Source organism: Anomaloglossus baeobatrachus, unplaced genomic scaffold, assembly GCF_048569485.1.
Source record: "Anomaloglossus baeobatrachus isolate aAnoBae1 unplaced genomic scaffold, aAnoBae1.hap1 Scaffold_4873, whole genome shotgun sequence".
NCBI classification, from domain to species: Eukaryota; Metazoa; Chordata; class Amphibia; order Anura; family Aromobatidae; genus Anomaloglossus; species Anomaloglossus baeobatrachus.
Genome location: NW_027444222.1, coordinates 11,199 through 26,911, shown reverse-complemented (window position 1 = coordinate 26,911; position 15,713 = coordinate 11,199). Strand labels below are relative to the sequence as shown.

The following is a 15,713-nucleotide window of genomic DNA, read 5'->3' as shown; positions in this document are numbered from 1 at the left end:
TTAGGGTCTTACCTGGTAAGGTAACAAATAATTAATAGTAGTTGCACTCACCTATTAAGGTTGTGCCAGTCACAACCCCTAAATGCACGTTACAAATGGCGACAGCCGCAGCCCCTAGTAGAAGAGCAATAACGTATAGGAGGAAAATCGGGTGCGTGCCGCACTGTCACCAAAGGAAACTGATGTTAATTATTTCATCTCTTTATTCTTTTTTCCAGTCAATGTGTTTCAGAGATCACTGTCTCCTTCATCAGGGCAAAAAAAGAACAGTATGCAATCAAAGGAGGAAGAACCTCTATATATACACATATGGAGCTACGTCAGAGGACTGACTGCTGTATTTCAAATACTGCCGGGATGGTCAACTGTTACAATACCGGCCATAAAAGTTCTCAAGTGATATATTGAGAAACATTTATAAAATCACTGGGGTATAGTGTTTCAAATTTCATCAGCTTTTTGAGACAAAAATCAGAAAAAGAAGAAGAAGGACAAAATGAAAAAAAGAAAAAAAAGAAGAAAAAACAAACAAAAAGGGAGCATTGAGCTCCAGACCCTGTATTGAGTCTTAGAAGTGTAGTGACAAGTGCATCTGTCCACAACCCTGTAAGGGTGAACGGGATGACGGACAAGAAAAATTATGTTCGTGGCAAAAAATGGTGGTGTTGCTATATAAAATTGCATTAAGAATAAAGAAAGGAAAAATTTCTTTATAAAAGTAGTGAAGAAAAAAGTGGAAAAAAGGGGAGTGTAAGCCATTTTACTAATAAATAGTGATGAGCGAGCATGCTTGTTACTACTCGGTACTCGCACGAGTATCACTGTACTCGGTCTACTCGACGGGGACCGAGTAATCTCGCGATACTCGTGCTGTACTCGTGGTCTTCATCCCTGCATGTTGGCGCTCTTTTGAGAGCCAGCCCTCATGCAGGGATTGGCTGGCAGACCACTGCAATGCCACAGCCCTGTTAGTTGTGGAATTGCAGTGATTGGCCGGCCTGCACAGCGTGACCGAGCCTTTATACCGGCGGGCGCGCTGTGCTCTGCTCACAGCTATCCAGACAGTCAGTGCAGGGAGAGGGTCGCTGCTTCAGGGAAAGGTTTGCGGCCCTTTATAGCTATTTCCGTAGCAGGGCTGCAAACAGTGTGACCAAAAGTCCTTCTCAGGACTATTCTAGTTGTATACAGGCAGGCAGGGTATAGCCAGGTCGGAGTACAGTAGCAGAGTCCTTCTCAGGACTATTGTTGCTGTATACAGGCAGGGTATAGCCAGGTTGGAATACAGGCTAGTGACCAAAAGAGTCCTTGTCAGGACTATTGTAGCAGTATACAGGCAGGCAGGCAGGCAGGCAGGGTATATAGCCATTCCTAGTGGTGACCGTATACCAGCCTTCATCATATCTGGGGCTGGTGTACACAGTCTAAAACAGTCCTGATAGTGTCAGACTTCTCAGCAATTGTCGCTCCTAAAACCTGTTAGGTTCTTAGTGCGTCCGTGCTTGCATTTAAAAACCGCACGTGTGTGCCTGTCGGTGGCAGCGTACAGGTGCACTTGTGTGCGTTTTTACCAAACTATTATATAACGCACAAGTGTAGTGTATAATACACGTCAGTCAGCAGTGGCTGATAGTGTCAGAGTTCTCGTCATTAATTTTTGCTCCTAAAACCTGTGTTAGGTTCTTAGTGCGTCCGTGCTTGCATTTAAAAACCGCACGTGTGTGCCTGTCGGTGGCAGCGTACAGGTGCACTTGTGTGCGTTTTTACCAAACTATTATATAACGCACAAGTGTAGTGTATAATACACGTCAGTCAGCAGTGGCTGATAGTGTCAGAGTTCTCGTCATTAATTTTTGCTCCTAAAACCTGTGTTAGGTTCTTAGTGCGTCCGTGCTTGCATTTAAAAACCGCACGTGTGTGCCTGTCGGTGGCAGCGTACAGGTGCACTTGTGTGCGTTTTTACCAAACTATTATATAACGCACAAGTGTAGTGTATAATACACGTCAGTCAGCAGTGGCTGATAGTGTCAGAGTTCTCGTCATTAATTTTTGCTCCTAAAACCTGTTAGGTTCTTAGTGCGTCCGTGCTTGCATTTAAAAACCGCACGTGTGTGCCTGTCGGTGGCAGCGTACAGGTGCACTTCTGTGCGTTTTTACCAAACTATTATATAACGCACAAGTGTAGTGTATAATACACGTCAGTCAGCAGTGGCTGATAGTGTCAGAGTTCTCATCATTAATTTTTGCTCCTAAAACCTGTTAGGTTCTTAGTGCGTCCGTGCTTGCATTTAAAAACCGCACGTGTGTGCCTGTCGGTGGCAGCGTACAGGTGCACAATTTGCACAAACTTTAATATAACGCCCAAGTCTAGTGAATACACGTCAGCACAGCATTGCAAAATGCGCAAGGGCGTTGGCAAGGAACAAGGAAGTGGACGTGATGGTGGTGCAGGCAGAGGCCGAGGTCGTGGGCAAGCTCTAATTTTGCCACAACAAAGGGCCACATCTAGTCGCTCGCACGTCCTGTCCCAAATTCTTGGGGACCGCAGCAGTACACCGCTCTTGAACCAAGACCAGTGTCAACAGGTTGTTAGTTGGATAGCGGATAATGCTTCCAGTCAGATTGGCACCACCACAAACACTCTGTCTTCCACACGGTCAAGTGTCAGTAGCCGTGATACTGCACCGCACATTTCAGAACCTGATCCTCCTTCCTACCACAAGGCTGAGTACACGTCCTCGGACATTAATGATCCCACACTTGGACACTCGGAAGAGCTGTTCACGTTTCCATTCGCACATTCTGGCCTCTCGCCAGCTCATGTTGAAGTGGGTCATGAGGAGATCGTATGTACAGATGGCCAAATATTTGAGCAGCCACGTTCTCAGGAAGTTGGCAACGTGTCTCAACAAGGGGTGGACGATGATGAGACACAATTGTCAGGAAGTCAGGAGGAGGAGCAGGGTGCGGAAGAGGAAGACGACGTGGTGGATGATCCAGTAACTGACCCAACCTGGCAGGAGGATATGCAGAGCGAGGACAGCAGTGCACAGGGGGAGGGAGGCGTAGCATCCCAACAGGCAGTAAGAAGCAGGGTGGTGGCTCCAGGCAGAAGTCAGGCAACCGTTCCCCGGAACAACAACACGACACAAGGTGCCTGTACAAATGTTAGGTCTTCCCGAGTCTGGCAGTTTTTTAAGTTGGATCCAGATGATTCTAAAAAGGCCATTTGCAACACCTGCCGTGCCAGCATCAGCAGGGGTACCAAAACTAGCAGCCTGACCACCACCAGCATGATCAGGCACATGTCAGCCAAGCACCCGACTTTGTGGGAAGTACAACAGAGTCGAGGAGCAGTGCTTGCTAATGTCACTGCTACGTCTTCGCTGGTTGTGCATGCGAGCCAATCCCCTGTCCATGCTGCCTGCGAACAAGCCTCCTCCGGTCCTGCACCTGCAGTTGCCTACTCAGAAATAACACCATCATCAAGCACGTCCTTGTCCCAGCGCAGCGTTCAGTTATCCATTCAGCAAACCTTTGAACGCAGGCGCAAATACACTGCCAACACCCCACATGCCACAGTTCTAAATGCTAACATTTCGCGACTGCTTGCGCTGGAAATGTTGCCTTTTAGGCTGGTGGAGACAGAAGCATTCCGCGACCTGATGGCGGCAGCTGTCCCACGTTACTCGGTCCCTAGCCGCCACTATTTCTCCCGGTGTGCCGTCCCCGCGTTGCATAACCACGTGTCACAAAACATCACACGTGCCCTGAACAACGCTGTTTCACCCAAAGTCCACCTAACCACAGACACGTGGACAAGTGCTTGTGGGCAAGGCCGCTACATCTCGTTGACGGCACACTGGGTTAATATTGTGGAAGCTGGGACCCAGTCTGAGCGAGGGACGGAACACGTCCTTCCCACACCAAGGTTTGCAGGCCCTACCTCAGTCAGTGTTTCACCCACACTCTACAGCTCCGGAATGTCATGCTCTTCAGCCTCCTCCTCCTCCTGCGCATCCTCATCCACTGTACCCTCCACACCAGTCCCAAGCTGGAAGCACTGCAGCACTGCCTCGGCGAAGCGGCAACAGGCTGTGCTGAAGCTAATCTGCATAGGTGACAAACCCCACAATGCAGAAGAGCTGTGGACAGCTCTGAAACAGCAGGCAGATCACTGGCTCACACCTCTGAACCTAAAGCCAGGAAAGGTCGTGTGTGACAATGGCCGGAACCTGGTGGCGGCTTTGAGGCGAGGCCAGCTGACACATGTTCCATGCGTGGCCCATGTGCTCAACCTCGTGGTTCAGCGGTTTCTAAAGTCATACCCAGAGCTGTCTAATCTGCTGGTAAAAGTTCGCCGCCTGTCTGCACATTTTCGAAAGTCACCTACTGCTTCAGCCGGCCTTGCCGGCTTTCAGCGCAGTTTGCATCTTCCGGCTCACAGACTGGTGTGTGATGTCCCCACGCGTTGGAATTCAACTCTGCACATGTTGGTCAGGATATGTGAGCAGAAGAGGGCAGTTGTTGAGTACCTGCATCACCTAAGCCGTCGGGAAATGGGTCAAACTCCACACATAACACCTGAGGAGTGGAGATGGATGTCCGACCTATGTACCATCCTCCAAAACTTTGAGGACTCCACCAAGATGGTGAGTGGTGATGACGCCATTATTAGCGTCACCATACCGCTACTCTGCCTTCTAAAACGGTCTCTGCTCAAAACCAAACATGATGCATTGCAGGCGGAGCGCGATGAGTTGCAGCAAGAAACAGTAGTGGGTGTGGGTGATAACACACAGCCCAGCCTCGTCTCATCACAACGTGCAGTGGAGGACTATGACGAGGAGGAGGATGAAGACATGGAGCAAATCTCCGGCCAAATTGAGGATATGACATGCACACCAGTCATATCCTCGGTTCAGCGTGGCTGGCCAGAGGACAGGGTAGATGAGGAGGAGGAGGAGGAGGAGGAGGACAGCATGTTCAGTCAACGTGTTGGTCAGGCTACTGAAGTCCTGGCTGTTAAGAGTCTGGCGCACATGGCTGACTTTATGGTAAGCTGCCTGTCTCGTGACCCTCGCGTTAAGAACATCTTGGCCGACAATCATTACTGGTTGGTAACACTGTTAGACCCACGCTACAAGGAGAACTTTATGTCTCTTATTCCCGAGGCGGAGAGGTCAACCAAAATGCAGCAGTTCCGGAAGGCCATAGTCACGGAAGTAGGCAAAGCATTCCCCTCACAAAACGCTAGCGGCATAGGTCAGGAATCAGTGGACAACCAAGGCGTACAGCCGAGAGAGGCACAAGTCCAATCCGCCAGAGGTAGGGGAACAGTCTTTAAGATGTGGGACAGTTTTCTCAGCCCCTCACGTACCACAGCCCCTGAGGTGCGGGGTAGTGCCACAAGAAATCCTAAGTTTGCCCAGATGCTCAAGGAGTACCTTGCAGATCGAACAACTGTACTCCGACATTCCTCTGTGCCTTACAATTATTGGGTATCCAAGGTGGACACGTGGCATGAATTGGCTCTCTACGCCTTGGAAGTCCTGGCCTGCCCTGCCGCTAGCGTTTTGTCAGAGCGTGTTTTTAGTGCCGCAGGTGGAATCATTACAGATAAACGCACCCGCCTGTCAACTGAAAATGCTGACAGGCTGACTCTGATCAAGATGAACAAGGGTTGGATTGGGCCAGACTTCACCACACCACCAGCAAATGAGAGCGGAATTTAAAGTTTGTAACGGGAATTTGCCATGTACCTCCAGTCACCCATGGGTACACACTTCTGGACTTTGGATAATCGCTGGACTGCTCCTCCTTCTCCTCATGCGCCACCATGATGACCGTTACAAGAGTTAGGCCTTTGTTTCAGGTATACCCCCAGTGGTAAATTTTTTCGCCCATTCTTTGCAGAATGGACATTACAACGACAGGAGACCCGCTCCTTTGCAATGGGAACAATGTTTTGAGGCCCTCATGCACGTCTCTATGCAGGGACAACGTGGAGCCTCCCAATTTTTGGCTGCCCTGCCAAAGGGCTATACTATAATACACCCACTTCCTGACAATGGACACTTAATGTTTTGAGGCCCTCATGCACGTCTCTATCCAGGGACAACGTGGAGCCTCCCAATTTTTGGCTGCCCTGCCAAAGGGCTATACTACAAAAGACCCACTTCCTGACAATGGACACTTAATGTTTTGAGGCCCTCATGCACGTCTCTATCCAGGGACAACGTGGAGCCTCCCAATTTTTGGCTGCCCTGCCTAAGGGCTATACTATAATACACCCACTTCCTGACAATGGACACTTAATGTTTTGAGGCCCTCATGCACGTCTCTATCCAGGGACAACGTGGAGCCTCCCAATTTTTGGCTGCCCTGCCAAAGGGCTATACTACAAAAGACCCACTTCCTGACAATGGACACTTAATGTTTTGAGGCCCTCATGCACGTCTCTATCCAGGTACAACGTGGAGCCTCCCAATTTTTGGCTGCCCTGCCTAAGGGCTATACTATAATACACCCACTTCCTGACAATGGACACTTAATGTTTTGAGGCCCTCATGCACGTCTCTATCCAGGGACAACGTGGAGCCTCCCAATTTTTGGCTGCCCTGCCAAAGGGCTATACTATAATACACCCACTTCCTGACAATGGACACTTAATGTTTTGAGGCCCTCATGCACGTCTCTATCCAGGGACAACGTGGAGCCTCCCAATTTTTGGCTGCCCTGCCAAAGGGCTATACTACAAAAGACCCACTTCCTTCCAATGGGCACTTCAGGTTTACAGGCCCTCATGCACGTCTCTATCCAGGGACAACGTGGAGCCTCCCAATTTTTGGCTGCCCTGCCTAAGGGCTATACTATAATACACCCACTTCCTGACAATGGACACTTAATGTTTTGAGGCCCTCATGCATGTCTCTATCCAGGGACAACGTGGAGCCTCCCAATTATTGGCTGCCCTGCCAAAGGGCTATACTACAAAAGACCCACTTCCTTCCAATGGGCACTTCAGGTTTACAGGCCCTCATGCACGTCTCTATCCAGGGACAACGTGGAGCCTCCCAATTTTTGGCTGCCCTGCCAAAGGGCTATACTACAAAAGACCCACTTCCTTCCAATGGGCACTTCAGGTTTACAGGCCCTCATGCACGTCTCTATCCAGGGACAACGTGGAGCCTCCCAATTTTTGGCTGCCCTGCCTAAGGGCTATACTATAATACACCCACTTCCTGACACTGGACACTTAATGTTTTGAGGCCCTCATGCACGTCTCTATCCAGGGACAACGTGGAGCCTCCCAATTTTTGGCTGCCCTGCCTAAGGGCTATACTACAATAGACCCACTTCCTTACAATGGGCACTTCAGGTTTACAGGCCATCATGCACGTCTGTATGCAGGGGCATTGGTGAACCTCACAATTTTGGACTGCCCTGGCAAAGGAAAATACTACAAAGACTCAGTTCCTCAAAATGGGCACATTAGACTCAGAGGCCTTTATGTACGTCTCTTCTCAGGGACATCGGAGTGCCACACAATGTTTTACGTAAAATCTTTCATGTATTGATCTCAAAAAGTAACATACATTAGCTCTATCTCACTATTGGGTATGTGCCCTTAACATTTCCGCTATGAAAAATCATTTTGGTGTCATTTTGGAAGGTTTTCTGGTGAGTCCGTAAAAATGGCGTAAAACGCGGACAAAATTATTCACAGCTGTGACTTTTGAGTGATAAATGCTTCAAGGGGTCTTCCCCATGCTGTTGCCATGTCATTTGAGCACTCTTCGGAGACTTTTGTGCCATTTTTAGGGTTTCTACATGCTGCCGGTGGTCATTTCACAAAAATACTCGGGTCTCCCATAGGATAACATTGGGCTCGGTGCTCGGGCCGAGTACACGAGTATCTTGGGAGGCTCGGCCCGAGCTTCGAGCACCCGAGCTTTTTAGTACTCGCTCATCACTACTAATAAACCTAAAAAATAAAAATAAATTGAATAAAAATCATGAATGTTGTGTTATAACAGGAAATTCGGTGTAAGAATGAATATCCGGGATGAGAGTTCAGCGAATGAGTTATAGAAATTGTTACAAAAAGGAGTGTGTACGGTTTATGCGTAAATTTTCAGAATGCGTACATGAAAATTATATGTATGTGAGAATGTCCCCCATGCTTTGTAAAAAGTTATTTATGAAAATGTAAATAAAATATATAAAAATGCCTAATTATTTATAATTTATGAGAAAGATATATATGTATGGAAGAATGTTATAAGGTGTCCAAGAACCATAAAGAAAAAGGGTGCATATATAATGTTAGAGGTCTAGAGTTCCACCAGGCTATATCACCCCTAAAGAAATAGAAAGAAGACCTTACTACCTGTGTACCCCAAAAAAAGCTATATTTCTTAGCCAGGATTATGGTGGAGATATGCACAAGTGAAATAAGAATATAAAGTAATACAATAAGATTATAAAACCAATATGTGTGCATTCATGCACCACCCGGTACGCTACCCTTGCCAAATTGCTCACTCTAGATCCCCACACGATCCATGAAGCCGTTCCCCCGGTCACACCGCCTGCTGCCGGTTCCCACTCATCCCTGGGGGAGTTAGGCGAGTGGTATCGAGAGCTACATGTCGGCACTGATGATATCCCCATACACCACAAGGAAGGGGTATACCGGGTGGTACAGGAGTATGAGCGGGTTTTTAGCAAGCACCCTCTAGATTTTGGGCAGATTAAAGGGGTTCAACACCACATCCCTACCGGTACACACTCCCCTATTAAAGAGAGATACAGGCCTATTCCCCCTGCGCACTACCAATGCGCCAAAGACATGTTGAGGAACATGAAGGAGGCAGGGGTTATTAGGGACAGCTGTAGTCCCTGGGCCGCTCCGTTGGTGCTGGTTAAGAAGAAGGATGGCACCATGCGGATGTGTGTGGATTACCGGAAGATTAACCAGATAACGCATAAGGATGCTTACCCTCTGCCCCGCATCAAAGAGTCCCTGGCCTCGCTGAGAACCGCTAACTACTTCTCCACCCTTGACCTCACCAGCGGGTACTGGCAGGTGGCCGTGGCACCGGAAGACCGAGAGAAGACTGCCTATGGGACCGTTTTGCTGTACTTGGATGATGTGATTGTGTACTCACAGACGTATGAAGCCCACCTGGAGCACCTAGCCGAGGTGTTCGCGTCCCTTGCCAAGTATGGGATGAAGTTGAAGCCCTCAAAGTGTCATCTGCTGAAACCCAGAGTGCAGTACCTAGGACATGTGGTTGGTGCGGAAGGTGTCGCCCCCAACCCCGAGAAGATCACCGCCATCCAAGACTGGCCGAGACCGACCACAGTGAGGGAAGTGAGGCAGTTTCTGGGCCTGGTGGGATATTACCGTCGCTTCATTAAGGGGTACACAAAGATGGCTGCCCCCATGCAAGACCTCCTCGTAGGACAGACCAAGGGTGGTAGATCCCTAGTAGCCCCATTGGTGTGGGAAGAAAAGCATGAGGAATCCTTCCGCCAGCTGAGAACAGCCCTGACCGGAGAGGAAATCCTAGCGTACCCTGACTACAGCCGCCCATTCATCCTCTACACCGACGCCAGCAATGTGGGCTTGGGGGCTGTTCTATCCCAGGTCCAAGACAGAAGGGAAAAGGTAATAGCTTATGCTAGCCGAAAACTCCGACCGACTGAGAGGAACCCTGAGAACTACATCTCCTTCAAGCTTGAGCTCTTGGCACTGGTGTGGGCTATCACCGAGCGGTTCCGCCATTACCTGGCAGCAGCCAAGTTCACCGCGTACACAGACAATAACCTGCTGACCCATCTAGATACGGCCAAGCTGGGCGCGTTGGAGCAGCGGTGGGTGACCAGGTTAGCCAACTACGATTTCACCATCAAGTACCGGGCCGGCCGTACCAACGTCAATGCCAATGCACTCTCCCGGATGCCCCACCTGTCGGAAGAGGGGCCAGAGGATGATGACCTCGAAGAGATCGAGTTGCCTGCATTTCACCGGCCATTCACTGAGAAGGTGCACGTCTACCAACAACGGGTGAACCTGGATCCGCTGCCCCGACAGGACTGGCAGGAAGCTCAGGACCAGGCACCTGCTGTCCGCCTGGTCAAGACTCTAGTGGAACAGGGTTCTGCTGGGATAGACCCTGCTGCCCCTGCCGAAGCCCAACGTCTGTGGCAAGAACAGACCCGGCTATACCTACACCAGGGGAAGTTGTATCGCGAGCTGATTAATCCAAAGACTCACGAGAAGATCCGCCAGCTGGTGATTCCCCAGGCTAACGTGCCCACCGTCCTGCAAGCATACCATGATGGTGCAGTGCACTTCGGGTGGAAGAAGCTAGAGATGTTGTTAAGAGAGCGGTTCTATTGGAGTGGAATGCGGGAATCTGTGGAGGCCTGGTGCCGAGAATGTGGCCCTTGCGCATTGAGAAGGAAGGACGAGGCCAGCCAGAAGGCACCCCTACACCCGATCATTACACACCAACCGCTGGAGCTGGTTGCCCTTGACCATGTAAAGCTCACCCCCAGCCGAAGTGGGTACACCTACGCTCTGACCATCGTAGACCACTACTCGAGGTTCCTGGTGGTTGTCCCAGTTAAGGACTTAACCGGCCGCACCGCTGCTAAGGCTTTCCAGGCTTATTTCTGTTGACCGCATTGGTACCCGGAGAGGGTGCTTACCGACCAGGGTCCGGCCTTTGAAGCAGAGGTATTCCAGGAATTCTGCCAGTTGTACGGCTGCAAGAAAATCCGGACCACGCCTTACCACGCCCAAACCAATGGCATTTGTGAAAAGATGAACCACTTGGTCCTGGGCCTCCTCAAGACGTTACCACTGGAAGAGCGGAACCTGTGGCTGGAGAAGCTACCTGACCTGGTCGATATGTACAACAAAATCCCTTCCAGCTCTACGAAATGCACTCCAGCATACCTGATGAGAGCTCGTCCCGGCCGGCTACCAGTGGATCTGGAAATGGGCTTGGAAGCTTCAGAAGCACTCCTGTCGACAGCTGAATGGGACACTCGGCGGAGGACACAGTACCGACAGGTCCAGGAGTATGTTGAAAAGAACTTGTGCCGGAGTCGGGGACAACAGGAGCAGTGCTTCAACAAGAAGGCGCCTGCCGGTTCCTTCCAACCTGGGGATGTAGTGCTGAAGCGGAAAAGAAGGGCCCACAAGCTGGATGATCAATGGGAAAAAACCCCGTATGTAGTCCAGCCCACAGGATGGGAGAATGGGAAGGCCTACCAGATCAGCCGTGACCAGGGGGGGACTTTGGCCACGGTTTCCCGAGACCACCTGAAGAAGTGCCCACCAGCATTGAGAGTAGCGGATGAGGCTCCAGTTCCCAGTCCAGTGGAGAAGGAAAAAGAGGTAATCCACACCATGATGGGTGATTTTCCAGCAGACTGGCCTACACAGAACGGTGCGGTGATCCTTCCAGTGATACTGTTCCCACAACCCGTGGATGAAGAAATGATGGAAACGGTTAACCGCGAGCCAGTGCCCAGGGATGTACCTGTACCCAGCTCCCCTACGCCTCCGCCTGCCCCACATGATAGCAGGGAGGAGGAACTGACTGTTCCCTCTGCCCCACTGCCTGTCACCACTGACACCGGACCCCGAAGGTCCACTCGCCCCAACCTAGGTAGACCCCCACTTAGGTACAGGGAAACTACTCTTTAAAAGGGGGGGGCTTTATGTGTTGAGTGTACCAGTTTGAAAGTTTTAAATGATAAGTAAAGATGATCAACCAAAGAAGTTTACCTGATTGAACCGTGATTAAACCGGCCGTTGCCGGCAACTGTTGTCCCCGTAGGGACTGTGCAACCATTGCGTAAGGAACTGCTTACGGACAAGCCCGAGAACTTGCAGGGCAACCACAAACTTAGTGCAATGTAAATAAAAATGTTTGTTGGCTTGACACCGTTACCGCCTCCGGAGAGGCTGATTTGGGAGGATGGGCCTGGAGGAAAGGGATGGCCTAGGCCCGCCACTACCGTAACCGGTGGCGATCCTCCGGGGGTTCAGGGGTCCCCTTGGACGTGGGCCCCCTGAAAGAGACAGAACCCGCTCGGGCAACTTGGTGCTGGACTGGGGTCAAGGGGTGCTGCCCGCTTCTTAGGGGCAGCATCAGGGCCAGGTTGTTTGGGTGGGAGAAGAGCGGAAGCTGTACCGTTGTAAAATGTTTATGATGCTTTTACATGTTTTACCGTTTTATTCTTTTTCAGTTGTGAAAATAAAACCGGTGATGGACGGGCAGCCCGCGGACGGTCTGCATTTTACTATAGGGGAATGTGGCGCCCTGGACAAGCCAGGTCGTCACAGGTACTACACCAACACACTCTACACTCCGGCTAGGCACACCGAAGCTAAACACAAATCCTAGTTGCCTTCCTCCAGGGGCTGATGTCCACACCAGGGGGTGGGCCAGGCGGTTGATCCCACCCACCGAGGAGTTCACAGTCCTGGAGGCGGGAAAAGGAGTCAGATTAGAGATCAGTTTTGGAGTTAGAGAAGTGAAGAGGAGAGGAGACTGACCGTGTCCGGGTGTGTGGCCCGGGCACTCAGCAAGGTTGGCAGACGGTGGTGACCTTCTGCAGGAGAGGCTGATTGGAGTGAACCGTACGGACCGGGGATGGGCGGTGGCCCGCCGGTACCAGATCGGGGAGTGAAGAGAAGCCAGCACCATCCGGCAGGGCCTACGGACCCCAACCGGGCTAGGAGTCGCCGTAAAACCGGTCAAATCCGTTAGCGACAGGAACCTCCAGGGTTTCCCAGCAGTCAAGACCCGATTGAAGGCAACAGCTCACACCGTAGAGGGAAGCACAGTCACCGCCAAGGCTACAGTTCCCAGGGCCAGAGCCTGCGGGCAAAAGGGGCTCCCTCAGCATCCATCCAAGCTGGGGAGCGGGTTACCGGTGGGAAGCCCGCTAGATTTTGGGGGAATAAAAGGGGTCCAACACCACATCCCCACAGGTGCACACCCACCCATCAAAGAGAGCTATAAGCCAATACCACCTTCACATTGCCAGTGTACCAAGGACATGTTGAGCAACATGAAGGCGGCTGGGGTTATCCGTGACAGTTGTAGCCTTTGGGCAGCTCTGTTGATCCTGTTAAAAAAGAAGGACGGCACCACTCCCCGTATTGAGGAATCGCTAGCTGCATTGAGAACTGCAAATTATTTTTCTACCCTTGATCTCACTAGTCACTATTGGCAAGTGTCCGTTGCTGAGGCAGACCGGGAGAAGACCGCCTTCGCCACCCCTATGGGTCTCTGCGAGTTCAAAAGCATGCCCTTCGAGCTGTGCAATGCGCCAGGAACCTTCCAGAGGCTGATGGAATGCTGCTTGGGACAAGATTTTAGGGTGTATAAAAAGGGAGATTAGATCCCGTGATCCCAACGTATTGTTACACCTCTATAAATCACTTGTAAGGCTACATCTGGAATATGGGAACCAGTTTTGGGCTCCACATTTTAATAAGGACATTCAGAAGTTAGAGTCAGTTCAAAGGTGGGCAACTAGACTACTACAAGGAATGGAAGGCCTCCCATATGATGACAAGTTGAAAAAGTTATTAAGTGATTATTGGCTGCAATGGGGCTTTCTGGCTGGTGCCAGCCTCTCTTCTTAGCACACAGGAACCACAATCCCTACACCATGCTTCAATGGATTCTCTCATCCCAGCCCAGTAAAACTACATATTTTACACAGTCATAAGCAGCCAAAAGGGATCTATTCTATTCAATTGCAAATGATCTAGATAAGACTGAGAATAAGATACTGCACGGGACATAGCAGAGTTGGTCAAGTTGAGTGGAGATGAGTTTGCTATTTGGCACAGCTTTTTGCATCAATAAAGCAAGTAAAAGGTGTGAAAGATAAAAAAAAGGGTGAAAGTGTGAAAAGTGAATTGGCCAAATTGAGGTGCATATAAAGTTTTTGCTTTCTTTCAATTCACTAATGGGGCTCATTTGAATCAGGTGAATTGAGTTCTGCTTTTGGAAACTGGGTTAAGAAGGGGTGCACCGGTCCTGGAGGTACTGCAATACCAGGTCAATGCGTGCAGTGGACAGAGCAAGATTTTTTCCATCTCCTTGTTCTAAAAATCCATTTAATATATGGTCCCCAGAGAGGGGACGTATCAGATATTAAACTGATAAGAACAGATTTAATTTTTTTTTTTTCTGTTTATCAGTAGGACTTCAAAATAACAAAGGTGATCGCCTCCCGTTGCCTGGGAACCGTCCAGGCACAAGAGGGCTATGTGTCACCAGAAGGCGCACACACTTCCTCAAGGCCGGCAGACCTTGAGGCACCTTCCAGTACCGACCAAGGTAGCGTCCTCCGAAACTACACTTGATCTTAGCCAAAAGGCCGAGAAGCTATAACCCGAATTGGTTACGGCCTTGAGTGGCACCCTGGCCTATACCGGACACATCTTAGGGAGAGGGAGACAAACCCACGCCTACAGAAGACATTTTGTCACCCAAGCCAACCCTTGAAAAGGCTGTTTTGCAGAGCAAAAACAAGAAGAATGGTGCTTTTTGCAGCCGCCGCCCACTGCAATGAATCTGAATAACTCCTCCTTTTGGACACAAGCACCTCCCCTCCCCCTTGCAGTCTTTCCAATTCATGATACAAAAAGACGGACGGACAGGACAGGACAGGACAGGCTGCCTGACTTTCCGTCACTGCCACCCTTTGCCATCCTTGCCCGTAGAAAGCCCTTTCATCATCCCCAAACCCTAATCTTTTCCCTTCCCTTCCCAGATGCGTCTCACTCCCTTTCATTAGGAAGTGAGCGCAGCCTTTTCTCCGTTCTGCACATGCGCGACGTTAAACACAAATGCGCAGGCGTGCGTTCCATTACCCTCACTGCATTCCACTCCCATACAGGAAGTGGGCGCAGTTATTACTACGGTCGCACATAAAAGAACCCACGGCCACCACTGCACATAGCTGACTCCACCACAGGACACCCACTTCTACACCAACGCAGGTAAGACAGGATCGGCACCTCTATGCTCCCGTTACAATCAGGCTCAGTCACCATGTGATAACGCTCTCAACTCTTTAGTTGCAGGCTCCCCTTGCTTCACCTCCACTGGCTGTGCTGCCATTTCCTCTCCCACCTGGAAGGTATACTTTATTCCACTATTTTCCTGTTTCTCTCTTCCCCCTTTTCCCATAACCTACTTTTATCTGCATTTGTGGGGTATCTATATGCTATTTACATCATAGTTTTATTCATTAATATGGAAGGGAAGAGTGCCCATGAGAGTGTTGAACTGCGGAGAGCAAGAGATTAAGCTGCTCCGATTTGCCACCATTGATAAGCTGTTCTCAGTAGATACACATGCTATCCAAACAGCAGCATCCACCATTGCTTCAGCCCACCCATTCAGTGACAGCTCACCAAGTCAGCCAGAGGAGTGGTGTAAGGAATTACACGTAGGCACTGACTCCACACCTTCACATCACAAGAAGGGGGTCTACAGGCTAGTGCAAGAATACGAGCAAGTCTTCAGCAAACATCCGCTAGACTTTTGAAGAATAAAAGGGGTCAAACACTACATCCCCACAAGTGCACACCCACCCATCAAAGAGAGATATAAGCCAAAACTACCTGCACATTACCAGTGTACCAAGGACATGTTGAGCAACAT

General features: G+C 50.1%; 1 pseudogene; it reads right to left on the bottom strand.

The window, feature by feature from the left end:
• Window positions 1-14,062: 14,062 nt before the first annotated feature.
• Window positions 14,063-14,268, bottom strand: LOC142281874 (U2 spliceosomal RNA; annotated as a pseudogene).
• Window positions 14,269-15,713: the final 1,445 nt, after the last annotated feature.